The sequence below is a fragment of the Euprymna scolopes genome, chromosome 18, assembly GCF_053919585.1.
Source record: "Euprymna scolopes isolate OS-2025 chromosome 18, ASM5391958v1, whole genome shotgun sequence".
In the NCBI taxonomy this organism is placed as follows: domain Eukaryota; kingdom Metazoa; phylum Mollusca; class Cephalopoda; order Sepiida; family Sepiolidae; genus Euprymna; species Euprymna scolopes.
The window spans coordinates 22,877,290-22,897,378 of record NC_136499.1 but is presented as its reverse complement, the minus strand read 5'-3'; the positions used below and the strand labels follow the sequence as shown (position 1 = coordinate 22,897,378).

At 35.5% G+C, this 20,089-nt stretch overlaps 1 protein-coding gene across 1 annotated transcript in view; it reads left to right on the top strand.

Moving 5' to 3' along the window:
* Positions 1-20,089, top strand: part of LOC145297522 (uncharacterized) — a 79,952-nt gene that overhangs the window by 32,383 nt on the left and 27,480 nt on the right. The gene's annotated exons all lie outside the window — the stretch shown is intronic.

The window sequence follows — 20,089 nt, the reverse complement described above, 5'->3', positions numbered from 1 at the left end:
CTAATTTTTTTCTAAAAATTGTTTCTAATGTTCTCACAATTATTGGTATTATATTGGCTTTCTTCAGTTCTTGGAGAGAGGTGCCGACATCTTCCTAAATACGTGGTCTAGTATTCCCAACTGGTCAACCATTTGGTACTAACCAGGCTTAGCGTTGCTTGGTTTCCCTATTCCTTGCAGTTTTCTGGCACATTCTGTGTATTTACTATGTTTTTCTATTTCTTTGATCTTTATGCTGTGGTTTGTGGAAACAGCAAAATCTACAATCTGGAAATTTTTTTCTTATTGTTAACTATTATGACATCCTGTCTCCTTGCTTGGATGAATTCGCTTGTACCTCCATGTCCCAGAGAATTTTGTGATTTTTGGTTTCTAGTACAAGTATAATATAGAAATTTCTCCTAAAGTGAAATATTGAACTTGAATGCCATTTGAAATTGAGAGTTTAAAATCAGAAATAAATAAATAAAGATCCAGGAAAAAATAGGGCTAGTTTTTTTTTTCTCAGTCATATATATATATATATATATATATATATATATATATATATATATATATATATATATATATATAATCATGCATAAAGCAACTATTATTCTATGTTTAAAAAAGAACAAAAACTTTATTTCCAATTAGTTTTGATATTTTAATATTTAATCCTGATCGATATTGTATTTCCAGTAATCATAAATAGAGGAAGAGGGAGGGATTTTGCCTTTACGTTCAGATGTCTTTCCACTTCACTCATAACACCAGGAACAAATTTAATAACAAACAATTTTTCGATATTCACCAGCAGGAAATTAATATATTAAATATTTTCATTGACCAATTTAAAGCTGATTCTTTAAAAAAAAAAAACATGTTTCAATGATTACCTATTTTAGTTATTTATGGCATAATATCACTGACAGAATAACTGTGATATAGTTGAAAAATATATTATTACAATAATTCATAGCCAAAAACAATATATGAATAGTTCTAAAGAAATAATTCTTAATCTAAAATCTATTTGTTATCGCTGACCATTTTGATTTATGTAGTTGAATATTTTAGTGGCTCAGTCGGTAGATGTACATTTTTTAGTTCCTTATATCATCAAGTCGCTTCATACTTGTCTGGAGCGATAAATAAATAAATATTTGAATGCCCTGACCGAATATTCTGGTTGTATTTTTCAGCTTTTCTATTTCTTTCCTTATTTATTATTTATTTATTTTTTTTTAAAGGGATACATGTGACTTCAAGACATCCATATACATAAGATGGTTTATTCTTTAGTCTTGCATGTAAACTTGTATATGGCGTCGCATTCCTTTAGTATGTTGTTGAGTGGCATTGATGCGATGTCTCCATTCAATTTCAAGAGATAATGGATATCCCCTGTAAGGCTAGCTGTGCATGTAAAAATTGTAATTGTGAGGCAAGGGCTGTGCAATCCCTAGCTACACCTCCCCTGAATAAGCACTGCTTGTGTCCAGTGGCAAGGAGAAATGCTGGACCGCCAAAAACAATGCCGAGATAAGCGGAGAGCATATACACACCCTGGAATTCCCAAATGGTCACCCATTTTAATACTAACGATTCAATGTTGCTTAACTTCAGTGATCTAATGGGATCTGATGTGTCAACATGAATTATACCTTATATGAGTGGCATTATGGCTATGATAAATACTAATCACGATAAAGATCATCCTTGGAAAATGCTTCTCTGTATTCTTATTTCTGCCAGGTGTTGTTCTCAACATGTCGTTTTCCCTCTACTTTACCCTGCATTCGTCGTTAAAATTAATAATTTTGTTGGATATTTTTTTGTAAATTCTCAAATATCCAATTGTCCATTATTGTGGGATTCTCTGATAAATTTTCTTGTAGTCGATTCATGCCATCGCTATTTTTTCTACTTTTTGCCTGCACCAGGTTCTTTTGGTCGATGCATAGTTTATGAAAAAATGGCAAATTATGCCATTATATTTTTTAGTCATGCAAGAGCACTATAAAACATGACACCTTATAAATTTCATATTAATACGTAAATTTTTTCTAACTCCATATCCTGTTTTTACTAACAATTTACAAATCTAGGTTTTTTTGTTTTTTTAGGTTTTTTTTTTGTTGTTTTTTTCTATTTTGCCTAAGGTGTGTGTCGTTTTGGTTTGTCAGTTGCAAACAAAGGCTGTGAGTTTAAACCTTGCCCCAGTCATTATTTCTCTGATTTTGTCTCCCAATGCATAATTAAGGGAAATAAGGATCCCGGGTGACGTCATGTAACCCTGTTAGTATTTTTATATTATTAAAAATAAATTCATTTGCAGATAATTCCAATATCTTTTACATATGCGAGAACAATATAACGAATGACATCTTATAAATTCAATATTAATGTGTGAATTTTTTCTAATTCCATATCCGGTTTTCGTTAACAATTTATAAATCCTCCATCATTTTTTTTTTCTTTGGCTCAACTATCGAATAATCGTCATCAATGGAATCCTCAGGTATTTTGGTTTATTTTTCAGATCGAACAACAGTAAAAATATTTACTTCATTTATTTTATTTTTTGACCTTTTGGATTTTGAAATGAATTTTCATCCTGTCCCCAATTTGCTTTTTGCCAATTGTAAAGGCGAAACAGCAAATGCTCTGCATTTTTTTTTTTCTTTTTTTTTTACTTTGTTGTAGATAGACAAGTATTTGTTGTGAAAGTTTTACAGTGATGGAACCATAGATTGACTGGAATGGCAAATTTAATATGCTTAACAGCAATTCATCAAACACTCTAAACCTAAAATTAAAACTATATTATTTTATTGTATTCGATCATTAGTATTGTCCGAGAATGAATGAAGATCTCTGTATGTTTCTGTTCCCAAATAATCTAAAGATAAATAAAACTGTAGATATATGTCTGTGTGTAAATATTTAACTGATAAACTCTTAAACCACTAGTCACATAACACTGAAATTAACAGGAAATAGTAATCATACACCAAGGATGGTTTATAACGAGTTTGGATGGATGAATTACACGTATAGAAATATGTCAGCAAGTGTAAATGCAAAATGTTCGTTTCAACTCGCCGACATATTTCTATTACTTTTGTGCAAATTCATTCATAGCTTGAAGTGGTTTAATTTTAAATCTTTCTTATCTATTTGCCGATAGCTCAAACGATAAAGGGTGTGGTTGGAGTACTAAATGGCTAGGTTTTTATTCTAGCTGATGGAACTCAAGTCATGTTTTTTAATCTTTTGAAATCGGTACTATATATTAGGTACAATATAATGATCAATAGAGAATTGGTTGTGTAATAATAAATACGAAATTTGCATGAATTAAAATATAATGGTACCTGAGTACTCGACCATAATTCGTTCCAGATGTTTGTCCAAACACCGAAATGTTCGACAACCGAAACGATATTTCTCCTTTAAATTAACTGAAATAGAATTAATTGGTTCCAGAGTTTAAAAGTCCAGTTTTTTTTCTGTAAACTTTGAGGGTTTTATATACTTAATTGCACAGAAAAATCACCAATAAACAAATATTAAGATGATCACAATAATATCATCTATACATGCACTAAGAGAGCAAATTGTATGTGATTCTAATTAAACTGTTTTTATTTCTTACCTTTTAATGATCAGCTGATGGCGTAAGGGGGTGGATAAAGGAAGGGATAAGGAGGTTACTGCTTGGAAGGAGAATCCGCTTTCATCAAAATAGAAGGCGATCGCAATCTAGAGTTCCTTCTTTAGCAAATTTCTTGGATGAAGATGATTCCTAAACGAGACGTTCTTTACGTTTAAAATATTTATCCAATGAAACTTTTTTTTTTCTGTTGTCCACCACATTGCGAAAATGGCACATGACATTGTCATTAAAAATGGCACATGACATTGTCATTAAAAATGTCGACATGACATTGTCATTAAAAATGGCACATGACATTGTCATTAAAAATGTCGACATGACATTGTCATTAAAAATGGCACATGACATTGTCATTAAAAATGGCACATGACATTGTCATTAAAAATGTCTACATGACATTGTCATTAAAAATGGCACATGACATTGTCATTAAAAATGCCTACATGTCTGCTGGTTGTAGCGATATCTGGGTGATATTTAACCACAAAGGCTTTGATATCATTCCACTTGTTGCATATTTCTTTCAATACTGTTGTTGGTGTATGCGAAGCGAAGCCGGCGATTCGAACTCTGAAATTTCGTTCAACTGCCGAGACAAGAAAATCTCCAACTTTTGGTTTGAACACCGAGTTGTTCGACCACTGAAACGTTTGACAACCGAGGTATCACTGTATATTTAATGCGTATTTTATAACCGGGCAAGGCTAGGCGCCTCTTACTAGTAAATAAAATAAAGTAAAACGTCATCTTTACTGTTTTTGGAAGTCAGGTGCAAACTCAGACAGCCTGATCTGGTGCTACCAGATTAGGCTGTCTGAAAATATTGGCTTCCTGACTTAAATGCCTCAAACATTGATGTTCATAATCACGTTGACACACCTGTTCCAATCAGATCATTTAAGTTAAACAACGCTGAGCCTGATCATTACTAAAATGGGCAACTAATTTGAGAATTCCAGGCGTTGTATGTAGGAGGACGTCGACACCTCTCTGCAAGAGTTACAAAAACCTAACATCGTCATCTCCTTTGACAGGGATATATATGCGACTGGGGGCTGTGTGTTAATTTCATACTCCCATGGAACTTCCTCCTTTGGAGGAAGCCAGTTAAACCCAAATAGGGTTAGTGCCGTTTCACACACACACACACACACACACACACACACACACACACACACACACACACACACACACACACGCGCGCGCGCGCGCACACACACGCACGCACACACACACACACGCACACACACACACACATTGGTGCTATTTTTTTTCTCCCTTTGAAAACTTCAATATGTTCTGCAGAGCCCAAAACCAAACCAACAATTTTTTCTACAAAACAATCAAACTAAACACCATGAATAAACATTTGAAGATATAAAGAACTTGAAGCATAAGAACCTTTTCCGAAATGATTGAACCTGAAAAGGGTTGGTATGCCGTAAAACAAAACAACTAAACAAAGCATCATGAATATTTAAAGACATAACAAACCGGATTCCAAATTACCGGATTCAGCATTAAATAACTCAGAAAGGGTTGATATGCCGTAAAACAAAACCAGCATACATCCGATGACATAATTTTATTGTAAAATTCCCGAATACAAAATTAACAATTTTCCTTTGATTATAGAGTTTTGCTTTCAATTGTATTTCCAGGCAGACACATATTGGATATCAGTTGAAAAACAACCTTACTAATCGAGCTAAGAAAAACACAAACAGGAAATGCATCCAGTGGTTAAAACAAAACAATGAGGACAGCTGTGTAGAGTTGAAATAAATACATCTGCTTAATGAAAATAGACAATACACAATTGCATAAACAGAAGGAGGTATAGCCACAGGAAGTTGTATAGGCGACTTACCGGAAAAGGTGTGGCTATATTACGTATATAGCTAACATGATGTTGATCAAAGTATCCAGGATTATGCAATAATTATAACACATTATCTTTTTAGGTTTTAATATTTTTCTTAGTTTTATTTTTCTTTAAATTCCTCTTAGAGAGTTCCATATTGTGAATGTAAGAGGAAGGAAGAAGTCCTTCAAAAGCACGTCTGTCTCATCTCACAGTCAGAACCAAAGAGAGAGTCCGTAATCTTTCTTTTTGCTGCATCTCACTATGCTACCTCACTTGCAGAAAGCAGCTTTCTGTCCACTACGTCACAACTTGTTTCTTAGTCTCGCAACTTGTATTCACAATTTTATTTTTGTGTAACTTAATAATATTATTACATTCAAGCAAAGTTGCAGATCTACATTTTTTTTTTAATCTTCCGATGTTATCAAGAGACAAAGAATTTTGGAGACATCTATTGTGATTCGATTTTTAAGCATTAAACATAACATTAAACCATTAAGTCCCAATACTATTAAGTTGAAAATTAATGTAATAATTAAAAATGAGTTTGAATACACAAATTGAAAGAAGCAAAGATATTTATTTCATTTAGAAAACCAAATATTGACTCTCTAATAAATAGAACACTGGGTATATGTGATATATTATAGAAATCAAGAGGCAATACAATCATACAATCAAGATAAAATTTAAACATTATGGTAAAGAGCAAAACAGTTCACATAAAGAATTACATTGCACTTTTGGTAATAAATTAGTGGTTTACTATTGCAACGCTCATTTATATAAGTTTATACATCATCGAATAAACAGATTTTTAGTACATTTAACAATAATTTTTTTAAGAGGGTTCCAACAACTCTCGGATGGAAGTTGATGAATAAAGATTAATTTTATTTTTTCTTCAGAGTAATTATGCAGTAAGCAGTGTTATTATATATGATCTTATAGATTTTAAAAAGAAATTATTTGGTGTCGTATTTATATGACAGTGGGACCTAATGAGCTAAGATGCATTTGTTCAGTTGGTGCATTTGAGTGATGAAAGCATGATTTCAAATTCTAGCGGGAACGAAGACAATGTTATTTCAAGCTTGACAGACCCCCTCCCCACCCCACACACACACCAAAAAAAAAAATCTAGCATGGAAACTCAACCCATTCCAACATAAATAGGCATATATTCACAGCTAATATTCACAGAATCAACATGCTTATTTTTATTAAATGGTAATAGACTGGGCGACTAACAAACGTGAATGCGTTCAAAAAAACGTTATTTTGTAAACATGTATTACACAGCATGTTATGCTGGCACATACGAATGACAGGTGTTGCTGTGATAGATGCTTAGCCAAGGGAAGAGTGAGAGAGGGGAGCATAGAGAACTGAAAAAATATCTCTGGCCAGAGTCAGACCACCCAAGAGATATTCTTTGTTTGAAAAAATAGGATCCTCATTGAGTGAGAAGAGTACCGTTGAGAGCAGCTTTGTGATAGAAACAATGTCTAGAGTAATATATGGCTAAGCCCAGAAATAAAGACCGGCTAGATACTTTTCCTCTGAGTTAATGTATAAGTATTATAAAAATTATTAAAATCTGCAAACTTTTCTGGAATTTTGTTTTTCTCTTTAATAACACAGGTGATCGATTTAGTAAATTTGCATGTTGTAATACAATGGTTTGTCCGTGCCGCGAGGACGTTCCTGTTACGGCTTTTGTGTCTTGGATATAGCACTATCAGCTCTCTGGTTGTACAGAAAACATCGTCCCTTCAAATCAAGGAGTTTATATTCCCTGAAATAAAAAGAAAAAAATATTTGTTTATGTTTTAAAATCGTAGATATTTTTGTTTTTGTTTAGTAAGAGTTTTTTTTAATAGTAAATGTTTACCCCCGCCCTCCAAAAAACAAAAAAAAAAAAAAAAAAAAAAAAAAAAAAAAAAAAAAAAATGATAATGAAAAGTAAATAAGTTAACAAATTATTTAATTCTTCAAATCTTGGAACTGAAAAATAAAAGAAAAAAAAAATGACAAAAACAAAATAACTAAATAAATTTTTAGCAAAAAATGTCTCTAGCATTCTCAATGCGCTTTTGCCAACATTGAATAATCGATGTGCATGGGCGTCCAGAGCACGTTTTGTCATACGTGGGTTGTTCCAAAGTAAAGCCTCTTATTTTTATCTTAACTTAAAAAGTTGAAGAGCTACGAAGTGTAGTAGCATTAAAATCATATATGGATAGTTTTTTTTTTTGTTTATGTTTTTGTTGAGAATGGTGGTGACTATGTAGAAAAATAAATTTTGGAGCAGAAAAGGTCGCTCATGTTAATGGTAATACTCCTGTCTTCGTAGCTCTTCAACTTTTTGAATCAAAAATATAGGAGGCTTTACTTTCGGAACGACTTTCATATGACAAAGTTCACTCCAGACGTCCATGCACAGCCATTGTTCATCGTTAGCAAAAAGTGCATTAAGAATGGTGGTGACTATGTAGAAAAATAAATTCTGGAGCACAAAAGGTCGTTCATTTTAATGGTACCATTCCCGTCTTTATAGCTCTTCAACTTTTTGGGTTAAAAAAATAGGAGGCTTTACTTTTGGAATGACCTTCATAAACATCATCGGCCATTGAAAGAGCCAAAGGAACTTGTGATTGAAATCCTCTGCTGGTGTTCAAAAGATCGGTGGAAAAGCTTCACCAAACCTGCATTGAGCAACATGCAGAAGATTCTGGATGCCATCTGAATGACTCGTCGACGGAGAAAGTTTGGAGTGCAAATGCATATGAAATTTGAAATGACGTCACCGTAAGGATAAAGAAAAAGACTATAAAAAGAATGTGTGCAACCGACAGAGGAGCACATTCGAGAAAACGTTTGGGAGCATGTTCGAGAACATGTTTGAAACAACGTTCAAAAGGATAAACGTTAGAGAAGACGATCATATTAGAAACGAGGGTGACGTCACAACCATAACCGGAAGTCACACGTGGCGGAAGAATGGGGAAATAAATGTTGTTATAAAAAAAAAAAGATGTCTAGTTATTACTTGTCCTAAAACGAAAGTTGTGTATATAAATGTTAGTTTACATTACATTTCTAGTTACAATTAGCAAAGAAGAAGGCCAGAGGATGAGTTGGCCGAAGCTTGATGAAACAATAGCAACAACTATAAAAATGACGATAGCAGTCTGCAAATAAATCAATAAATTGACAGTATCTTCTATGTATTTATTCCAATTCATTGTTGGATTCTCTAGAAGGGTGTCATCAGTTACGGCAATCGGTAGTTGACTTTTTATTTAGGCTAAAGTATTTCCTTCCGAATTCATTTCAGACAGTGGGGTTTGTCTGACTTGCTATTTCCCTTCTATTTCACTACTTGAAATGGTTTTACCTGGGGCTAGGAAAAAAAAAAGGTATGTTTTTTTTTTTTACTCGTTAACTTATGTGTGACAAGCCTGATATATAAATTTTATTTATATGAACGTATACAAATAAATACACACTGATCCTTATTATAGATTGGAAGAATACGCGTATTGCCATTCTTTTGACGAATGCAGTCTTCCATTGTTTGATCTTAGAATTTTTATTGCAATATTGATCAGCGCACATCAATTGTTAATGCATGTCAATAATCTATTAAAATAGATTCACACGTCAATATAAGATTCATGATCATGCGTCATGCTTTTATGTTTTGGATATACGAAAGTAATGCCTCCTATTTTTTATTCGCTTGAATGGATCAGAGAGGATTGCGAAATTGCACTGTTATAGTGACTGCTGAACTTTTGCATTTATGGCCTGAAAGTTTCATCTCTCTGTTGCAGATATAGACAGTGTGAGACTCTAAGAAACCAACCCATGTCATGGACGTGCATCAGAAGCAGAGATGCGTCACTGAATTCCTTCATGCAGAAAAGAATCGAACCGATCAACACCGATCAACATTCATCGGCGCCTGTTGAACGTTTATATTGTACATTGTGCCAGAAGCAGAGGTGCATCATTGAATCCTTGTCAAAAGTGTATTGAGAATGATGGTGAGTGGTGACTATGTAGAGAAATAAATTCTGGAGCACAAAACGTTGCTTGTTTTAATGGTAAAATCCCTGTCTTCGTAGCTCTTCAACTTTTTGAGTTGAAAAATAGGAGGCTTTACTTTTCGAACGACCTTTGTATTTTCTTATATACGACAAAAACAAACACTTTAAATTTGCTGTTATGCCTTGAGCGACATATTTTTACATCTAAGGAAACAGTGTGATTCCTTTATAGAACGAAGAACATTATTTTTTTCTCCATTGAATCTTATGTCAATAAAATACAATAACATAATCATACTAATAAAAATAATTATTATGATCTCTTCTCAGGAACTTTGTCTCTGTGTGCGTGTGTGTGTGTGTGTGTGTGTGTGTGTGTGTGCACATGTGTTTAAGAGTACGTTCCCTATGAAACTGAAAACGGCTGGACCGATTTTTATGAAATTTCACATGAAAGTACTTTATGTGCATGGAAGTGTTCTTAGATAGATTTTGTATCGGAATGTCTTTGATAAATATCAATAATCGATAATCGAAATAATTTGACGAAAGAAGTAACAGGTGATTTTGACAAAAGTTAACACCTTACACAGCCTATCATCACCGCACAAGCAGTGAGGCCAAACATAAAATCAACAGTAGGTTCTTTGATCTGACAGGGGCGAATTCGGAATGAATGTTTCTGTTTAGAGGATAATTGAAGTATGGTACTTGGCTTTTGCATTTTAAACTTTAATTCAAGCCATTATATGTAAAAAATAATTTTACAAAATCAATAATAAGTTCTCTACAGTGCAATGTAGACTACAATGTATTGTGGACTAAGTCTCCCTACTAGTTAAACATAAACGTTTACTTGAATTCTTTGTCAGAGAATCTCCGAATCTGTTTGCTTTTCATTTATTTAGTATATTATTTGTGGAAACTGCCTCAGTCTACGAAGATTTGATAAAAGTATCAATGTGTACCAACTAAACACTCACCTTAAGACGCGAATGTTTGCTTCAGTTTGAATCGTCAGCAGTGAAAAAAAAAAGATGGCGACCAGTGAAAAATATTACAGAATACATTAAATAATAAAGGTTTTAGTATCATAAAAATTACAAAAAAACAAATTTTAAATGTGATATTCATTCTCTCGAATACCTCTAAAAATCAACTTTTGAAAGGTGTGTCTAGTTGGTACACGTCGACATTTTGACCAATGATTTTTCGGTGCTTCTCCGTTGTTAGAGCGAAAATCGAAATATTGAATTTCATTAAAAATTAATGTTATTTAGTCGCTTATCATGTCTAAATTAGTAACATATCCAAAAATTACAAAAAAAAAAAAAAAAACAAAGTAGAAAATTAAATATTAATCAAAAGAGTTTTCAAAATAAATTTCAAGTTATGCATAAATAAACAGCATGAAGTTAGGGGAAGTAACTGCAATCTGTCTTGTTACAATTAATGGCGGATGTGGAATCGTGAAAGTGTGTGTTTTATGTAATAATGCAGTAATATTATTGCTGGTTGGTTGTAGCTGTCAAGTCCCTTTCTGGCTTGCCCAATCAGAGATCATCACTCAGGCGAGTTGACCACGTGACAGAGTTTATAAATAGTTAAACCGACGGCAATTCCCTCTCTTTCTTCCTGGCTCTCGAACTGAAGACATCTATACGTGGCTCAGATAGAATCCGTAATTATTATCTTGGGATGCATCAGAGAACCTATCCAGGTCTTTTGGCCCCGAGGGGTCGACTAAGACGAGTGGAGATAATGAATCCAACATGGCTATCGGTAGATCCGAACTTAGTTTCAGTACACAGACGCACTCTTTCCTCACCCTACAGTAATGTCACTTATCTTTTGTGACGAATGCTTCAGCTACTAACTTCAACATGAATCTGTGAAGTCTCTCTTTCAACAGGTCTGTCTAATCTTTCATCAACGTCTCTACACATGAACTCTTTCCAGTACTAACCCCTTTTTTCTTACCAGTCTAAAAACGAAGGTAATAAATGCAGTTGTTTTATAAATGTTAAAATGAGGCTCTTGTCTTCTATTCTACACCAACCCTCTGGGCTGATGAACTACAAGCCCTTGTGCCCCCTCAACGTAAATACACCCGACAAACCCGACAAGCATCAAAGTCCCACTCCTACACAATAGAGATCTCTAGATGTAAGAAAATCTTCTCCTCTAATAGTTTCTTTCTTAGGACTGCTAGACTTTGGACTTCCTTTCCTGTTACCTGCTTCCCAAACTGTACTGATATGCAGAAGTTCAAATGTAGCATAAATGAACATCTTGTTTATCTTTCTTAGGCATGGTCCCAATTAATAGTCCCTTACGTCCAAGTGGCGAAATGCCTTATTTGGGATGAAAGTGAGTAACAAAACGGCGTGGTATACATAATTGGTGAAACAGTAATCCAAGTGCAGAATAGACATCCAAAGAATTTAAGTACTTATGACGATTCCAGGGTCTTTTTTTACTTTTCTTTTTTTGACTTTTGATTTCTGCCCTAATAACAAAAAAGCACCGATTTTTCTTATTACGCAAATAAGATATCTTCAGAATTATTAACATTTCTATTTTTCAAATGGTTAGCATCATACGTTTTTTATTTACACAAGAAGCCAAGTTTGCCCAGCTGGGCAAACTTGAGTCCTTTTACCGGAAAAATATCCAGTAAATAAAACGTTGTTTAGTAAATCGTTATTTTTTTGCATTTTCTTTTGCATTTTTCACACACCAAACATGGAAGGAAAGTCGTATAGCAACTTAATACACAAACACGTGGGCGATTTCGTCTTTGATTATTACATTACTACATGCTGCTAAAATTTCAAAGAGATTTGTGAAGTGTATAGTGACAAGGATATAAGAGAATCAACTATTCGGAAGTAGTTTGCACAATTCAAACATCAGTCTTGGAGATGACACCTGCAGTGGAAGACTCTCAAAATTTGATATCGATGTTTTGACGACAAAAATTGAAGAAAATCTAAATACCACAGCTAGAGCAGTTGCACAAGACTTGGAAGGTTCAAAAAGTACAGTTTATGACCATTTTCATTTAATAAATTTTGCTAAGAAAGAAGGAATCTTCTTATTTCTATTATCATCACTTTGCATAAAAATTGATCGGAACTTCTCGAACAAGCTGTGATGAACAGGGCCTGAGCAACACCAGAGAATGAAGGTAGAAGCGATAAAGTGGTGCTCTGACTCAATAGTGCAGCTGTAAACGTCGCCATTAAGTCAGACTTACAGATTATGAAATCTACATTCTATTTTTAGATCTGATGCACCATTGAAGCCAAGGGGCGAGTGACATCATGTACATGCAGATGGTTGAAGGAAAAAGAAAAGGATTTGCTCTCTCGCTCAGTTGACGTCGGCGTGAAAGGGCATGTTTTCTTTGTGCTTGTAAAAAAAAAAAGGTTTAATCACGATAATCGCTCATGGAGCAATGATGGAAGACAATTTCCTGCCCCGAGATTGGTCCTTCATTGGATATTACAGCGAGGATGGAATGAGAGATGCGTGACCATCTTTGTAAATTGGAACTTTTATACAACGAATCGATTAAATTCTCTCCCAGAGTAGCGAGGCGATTACGAATGATGCCAAAAAGAAACAGGTCGGTGATATGTTCGCTTGTTAGCCATGGTTAGCATATTCATGACAAGTTCTTACCCCCCCCCCCATCCCCCTCCGTCTCATGTGAAAAGAAAAAGAAAACTTTACCATATGCTTTAGGGGCGCGTGGATGCGACCAAGGTCTGCTGAGTCATCCAAAACTTCTCTATGCTTAAACCATCATCTTTCCTACATTTCCAGGAATGTCACATTGAACATTCAGTCCTCTATGATTAAACTCCACCAGATTTTGTAATTACCAAGAAAAACTGAGCACTTTAAGTTTGATATCTTTGGCATTTGATTTTATCCTTATTCTGTCTGTTGATTATATGTGTTTATTTCAGCGCCGTTCACGTGTTGATTGTTTTTATAAAATAACTAACTATATATATATATATATATATATATATATATATATATATATATATATATATATATATATATATATATATATAAAACTAAAAGCCGGACCCCCCAAAAAGGAAAGAGATACGAAAACTTAATTATTTGGATGTTGAGATATTATTACCATTCTATTCATTTTCTCTTTTCTTTTTTTTTTTTTTTTTACACAGTGGTCACCACTACTACGATTATGGAAGCTCAATTGAAACGCTGTTTCAAAATGAAGTCATGATATTAAAACGAAGTACGAGTGTTGTTGTTTTTTTGTTGTTTCGTTTTTTGTTGTTTTTTTTTTACACGGTGGTCACCACTTATCAAGGCCCGGAAACCACTCAGGGATAAGGGTTATTGCAAGTACATTATGTTAGTGTGGAGACTTGATGAAGTGTTTACTTAAGGGGGCGGTTCATTAGGAATTTGTTAACGTTGGACTTGAACACATCCAAGTTGTAGTCAGGTGGGAAGCAGGCAGACGGAACTCCACAGGCGTACAGTTCTAAGAAAGAAGCTTTGTTCATGGAATCCACGTTTTGATTTAGGCACAGATAAAGAGTGGGGGAAATTTTTCACAGTGGATTCGGCTAGACGGGTGTTTTTCATGAAAGATTGGCGAGGGGGGACCAGAGATTGGAGTCCAGACAAGCACCTGCCATGGAAATAACGATAAAACAAGGATAGGCTCGCAACGTCTCTTCTGTGGGAGAGAGGTTGCAGGGTAGAGAAAAGGGCATCCCCCACTAAACCACGAAATCTATTTTGTACTCTGTCAAGGCAGGATAGGCTGTTTTTAGCAGCTCCTGCCCAGATATGGCAGCAGTATTCCATCCTTGGACGTACTTGGCTTTTATATAGATAGAGAATTGCATCAGTAATGAGATATCTTCTGGAGCGGTAGAAGGATCCCACCATCTTTCCAGCGACCTTGGCAACAGACTTGATGTACGTGTTCCATTTCAGATCAGGAGTAAAGGTCAAACCCAGAAGCTTGTCAAAACACGGGGCCTCTCCCAGACGAGAGCTATCCATCCCAATTGATTCCAGATGGGGATCAGAGCGTTGATGATGTAAGGATAGGAGTTTGGTTTTGGATGCATTAAAGGTAACCAGCCACATCTTTCCCCACTGAACCACGCGCTCGAGATCAGAGGAGAGAGAATCAGAGAGAACTTTGTCATTTACAGCCTTTGATGTGTTGCCGTAGATGGTCGTCTCATCAGCATAGGTGTCAACGAATGATTTAAGTATGTGTTTAGGGAGGTCATTGATGTAGATCAGGAAGAGAGTTGGGCCCAGGATTGACCCCTGAGGGACTCCAGCATTTATATTGCAGGCCTCCGATTTTTGTCCATCTACCACTACTCTTATGAGCCTATCGGAGAGAAATGATTTAATGATTGAGAAAACATTTCTAGTTATACCGTAGCTGGAAATCTTGTGAAGTAGACACTTATGCCATACCTTGTCGAAGGCTTTTGATATGTCAAGAGCAATTGCCCTAGAAAGGAAGCCTTTATCAAGAGATTCACTAATCCTGTCAGATATAACCGTTAGCACATCTGCAGTAGATCTTGCAGAGCGGAAACCATATTGTGTGTCATTAAGAAGGTTGTTTCTGCTGAGGAGGTTGACTATTTCTCTATTTAATATGGATTCCAGCAACTTAATTATAACACACAGGAGACTTATTGGTCTGTACTGAGAGGGAGATGACTTATCACCTGAATTCTTAAATACAGCGCAAACTGATGAGGTCTTCCAGGGAGTTGTAAAGCACTTCTCCTTAAGGCAGCGCTTAAATAGTTTCGTAAGTATGGGAGCAAGTTCTGGTTGAAGCTTTCTCCTTCTGTTGATTTCTCTGCTCGACTGCGACTCTATGCTTTTTATTTCAGTTATGTTTGCGTAACCGTTTGCAGAGGATTCTAAGGAGTACAAGCCTAGCACCTTATTTGCCAAGATCTGACTGAAGTCAGCTAGGAGCCTCGATACCTGAGGGTTGAATATCTAAAGGGAACCAGTCAGGGATAAATACACATGATTTAACAAGGAATAAATACCTAGGATAATTAGCCAATTTACAGAAAGATAAAAGGTTATGGTATGAATGTTTGGTATACATATATATAGGCACTTTGTGTGTGTGTGTGTGTGTGTGTGTGTGTGTGTGTGTGTGTGTGTTCGTTTCCTATCGACTCCAAAATGGTGGGGTCAATTTTTTTTTTAATTTCACACAAATATACTTTATGTAGACGCACGCCACAGGAGACTTTTGATGAAATGAAAGAAACTTATGGTGATAATGCCCCACCATATAACCTTGTAAAATGCTGGCATCGTGAATTCAAACATGGCCGGAAGTCTGTGGAAACAGGTCCCAAACCTGGTCGCTCCCCCTTCTGCCATTGATGAGGCATCTGTCTGTCAAGTTGAGGCTGCCATTTTGGAAGATCGACGTATTACTATTCGCCAAATAGCCCAAGATGTCAAGATTAGTACAGGGTCTGTGGAAACTATCATTCATGACCATTTGCATATGCATAAGGTGTCTACCAGATGGATTCCCAGGTTGCTCATACCATTCCAGAAGCGAGAACGCGTCGAGTGCTCGAGGATAAATTTGGACATGTGCCAAGAAGATGAGTCAAAGTTTTTCAAAAGACTGATTACACAGGATGAAACCTGGGTCCATCACTATGATCCAGAAACCAAAGCCCAGTCAATGCGGTGGAAACACTTGGACTCACCACCTCTAAAAAAGCAAGGGTGCAGCCCTCCGCTGGCAAGGTCATGCTCACAGTCTTCTGGGACCAGGAGAGAGTAGTAATGACAGATTTCCTAGCAAAGGGTACCACAATTACAGAAGCCTATTATGCTTCACTTTTGAGGAAATTAAGGGAAGCTATCAAAATCAAGAGGCGGGGCAAGATCAGCAAAAGTACCCTCCTCCTGCAGGGCAACGCTCCGGTCCACAACTCACATATTGCCAGATCAGAAGCACGGGTGTGTGGTTATGAAATTCTCCCCCATCCTCCCTACTCTCCTGACCTTGCACCTTCTGACTTTCACCTCTTCCCAGCCATGAAGTTGTTTTTGAAAGGAACCTGTTTCCCAGATGATGCAGCCTTGATTTCTGAAGTCACGTCATGGTTGGAGGACCAACCTGGGGTGTTCTACAAAAACGGTCTCCAGAGCTGCCGCAAACGATGGGAGAAATGCACAACTCTGGGTGGTTCCTATGTAGAGAAAGACTAATAACTGTGCCAAGTTTCGTTGCTCTACTGATATGGGAAGTTGGTCAGGGGCATTACTTATTGCACGCCCCTTATATCTTTTTTGTTTTTACGTGTAAATAAAAAATGTTTTAAACAATTGGTTTCTAACTAGGACGCCCCCCAGTACAAAAGGGTGAATGCGGTATTATGGTGAAAGACGATACTAGCTAAGAGGAATTTTTTGTTTAGCTCTGGAGTGACAAGGATGACCATTTTCCCCCATTTTGAGTTGGCCTTGTGCCTAAGTTTTTTGTTCAGTTGAGACTTACATTGTAATTTTAGCTTGAATAAAGAATTTAATATCTCAAAGTGCAGTATCTGTTCTGCAGATGCTGCACTTAAGGTAATTTCTACCAGTCAATGGAGAGGAAACTCTCTATTCTGGGACAATTATTATTTTTGGTCATAACCAGAGTGACCCTTTTTTTACCCTACTTTTAGGAGAGCTGGTTTAACTCCACATTAAAAACGACCTTGTGTCTAATTTGCTTTCGTGGAGAAGCAAATAAATACAATAAATAGAAAAGATGCTTGCCTTTTTTCTGTTGTTTTTCGCCTTCGGGCCGGGATCAAAGTGTAGTATCTGCTGGAACAAACACTGCAAGCAAAGACCATATGTGGGGGCAACCCCACATATAAGTTATTGGTCAGTGTAAGGGAAACCCTTCATACCAATTGTCACTATCCAGCTCCCCTACTCCTGGGGAGCTGGTCCCCATTTTCCCTCCACTCTCCACATTAAAAAACGGACTTGTGCCTAATTTGCTCAGTGGGGAAGCAAATAAATACCCTGTTGTTCTTGGCTTTTGGGCTGGGATCAAAGTGTAGTATCTGCTCTGCAGGGAGAGTTCATTTATATATATATATATATATATATATATATATATATATATATATATATATATATATATATATATCGTTCTGCCCTGTATATACACATATACATATGTATGTATGTATGTATGTATGTACAGGGTAGAACGATAAATTATCGCACTAAAAAGACAACATGATTTCATTTCCATTTGATGAAAACCGGTTTGCCATGTTGTGGTCAAATCCAAGGGGCAATAGGAGCCTTCTATCATGTCTGAAAGTGAGACAATGTTCAATGAATGAGATCAGAGATGTGCTGCTGTACAACTCATGCACTCTACTGATCCAAGTTATGATAACAGGGCCATTGCCAGCACCTTCAAAATGCAAATCCAAATGGTTCAACGCTTGAGGGCACAGCTCAACGAAGTTTCCGGCCATAGTTATGGTCTTTGGTGTGGTTTAAAATGAGGACTATATGATGCCACCTCACATCTTTGAAGTCGGCTTGAAAGTCAACACCAAAATGTACCTGCAGTGCTGAAGAGTGTGGTGATCCTCTGGTGGAATCAGATGGCCGCTGGCAGATCTATGGCGTGGCAGCAGATTCGGCACCAGCCCACAAATCTAAAGAAACCCAGGCTTGGCTTCAGGAGTGCTACAAGTTTGTACCCTTCTCTCACTACCCTCTTCGCCTCCTCTGTCCTGAACATGCTGAACTACTTCGTTTTTTCATACATACCAACATAACCTCCCACAACACCAAAAGAAAAACGCGGATGCACTTTTCCCGGAGTATTTCTGAAGTCTATTTAAAGGAATTCCCAAAAGATTGTAGGCTGTCAAATTGCAGAAGGGTTATGCTACTAAATATTAACTAGTCCACTGTGTTCCTGTTGTATTTGTGTTGCATTAATGTCCTAAAGTTACATTTAAGTAACAATTTTCCATTGTGCGGCCATTTTTGCCTCCTCAATTTGAAGTTATTTTTTTAAATTAACGTGAACACTAGAATATTTCAATTTAAAGTCAAATATAAACTTATAGAAGAATAAAAGGCCAATGAAATGAGGTATAGTTAGTTTAAACAGTTATATTATATTTAGCTTTAATTTGCAGTTTTTGAAAAGACTACAAGTGCGGACTTTCTTTTTGTATATTTATGTATGAATATATATATTTGTTTAAAAAAATTTTCCCTAACAAACTCCTCTGTTAGTTTTTAGTCTACAAACATTGAACTTAATATATAGGGTATTCGAACCTATGCAAAATTTTATATTTTGGTTTTAGCCGGGAAAAATTTGTACAAAAGTATAAAATTAGAGAAATTGAATTTGCTAGTTGAAGGTCGAACGACAGCATTACGAATATGTATGTGTAACGTAATAGCTATTGGGTCATATTTTAATTTTTAGCCTTGCAGCAAACATGTCTTCATAGCTCAGGCATTTATGTCAAAGGAAAAAGTAAATTGTAAGCTAAACGTTTTGGCTTCGATTCTCGATGATGACGCACAAGTCATTTTTTTTTTAAACTTTTTAAATTATTACCATATATTGGGTCCAATAAAATATAATAATAAATACGAAATCTGCAGTAATAAAAATATCATATTCAAGCGCAATGCCGGTAAAATATATATATACTAGTTGTTGTTCCGCCATGTTCTTCTCAAGCATTTCTATCGGAACATCCGATCGTCGTCAGGAGCAATTGTTGTTGTCGTAATTTTCTTTTTCTTTATTGAGGCTTGGTGTGTTTATAGTTAGTATTTTTTTTTTATTGGTTATTGGTTATAAAGGTGGGTGCAGAATAGGTAGGGGCGAATTATTTTATTTTTAATTTCGAATTTCTTATTTTATATTTTATTTGTTTAGTTTATTTATTGTTAGTTATTGTATACAGTTAGTATATTTGTCTCGATATTAAATGAGACCCGGTTAATAAGGGGCTGTAGTTTTTATTTAATATGTATATTTAATTAGTATATATATATATATGTGGCTCTTCTTTTATTAAGCACTCTTAATAACCTCGTTAAATTCATTAGTTATCACTCTTCAATACCTTTAACCTGTGCTATATATATACATATATATATATATATATATATGTTTGATGGTACAAAACTTATAGATTGCTTTGAACAAAATCGCCAGCAAAACCCGAAGGGCCCATTTCATCAACAGACTCATCAGGAGTTAATCGTTGATCATAGAAAATTAAATAAATAAATAAAATATCTCACAACAAAAGACTTAATGGGGTGTGCATGTAAATTTTTACCAAGGGAGAGGTAAAAAAAAAAAAAGGAAGGACGGGTGAGAATACGAACAAAATAAAATATTTAAAATTACATAAAATATATGTACAAGTGGGG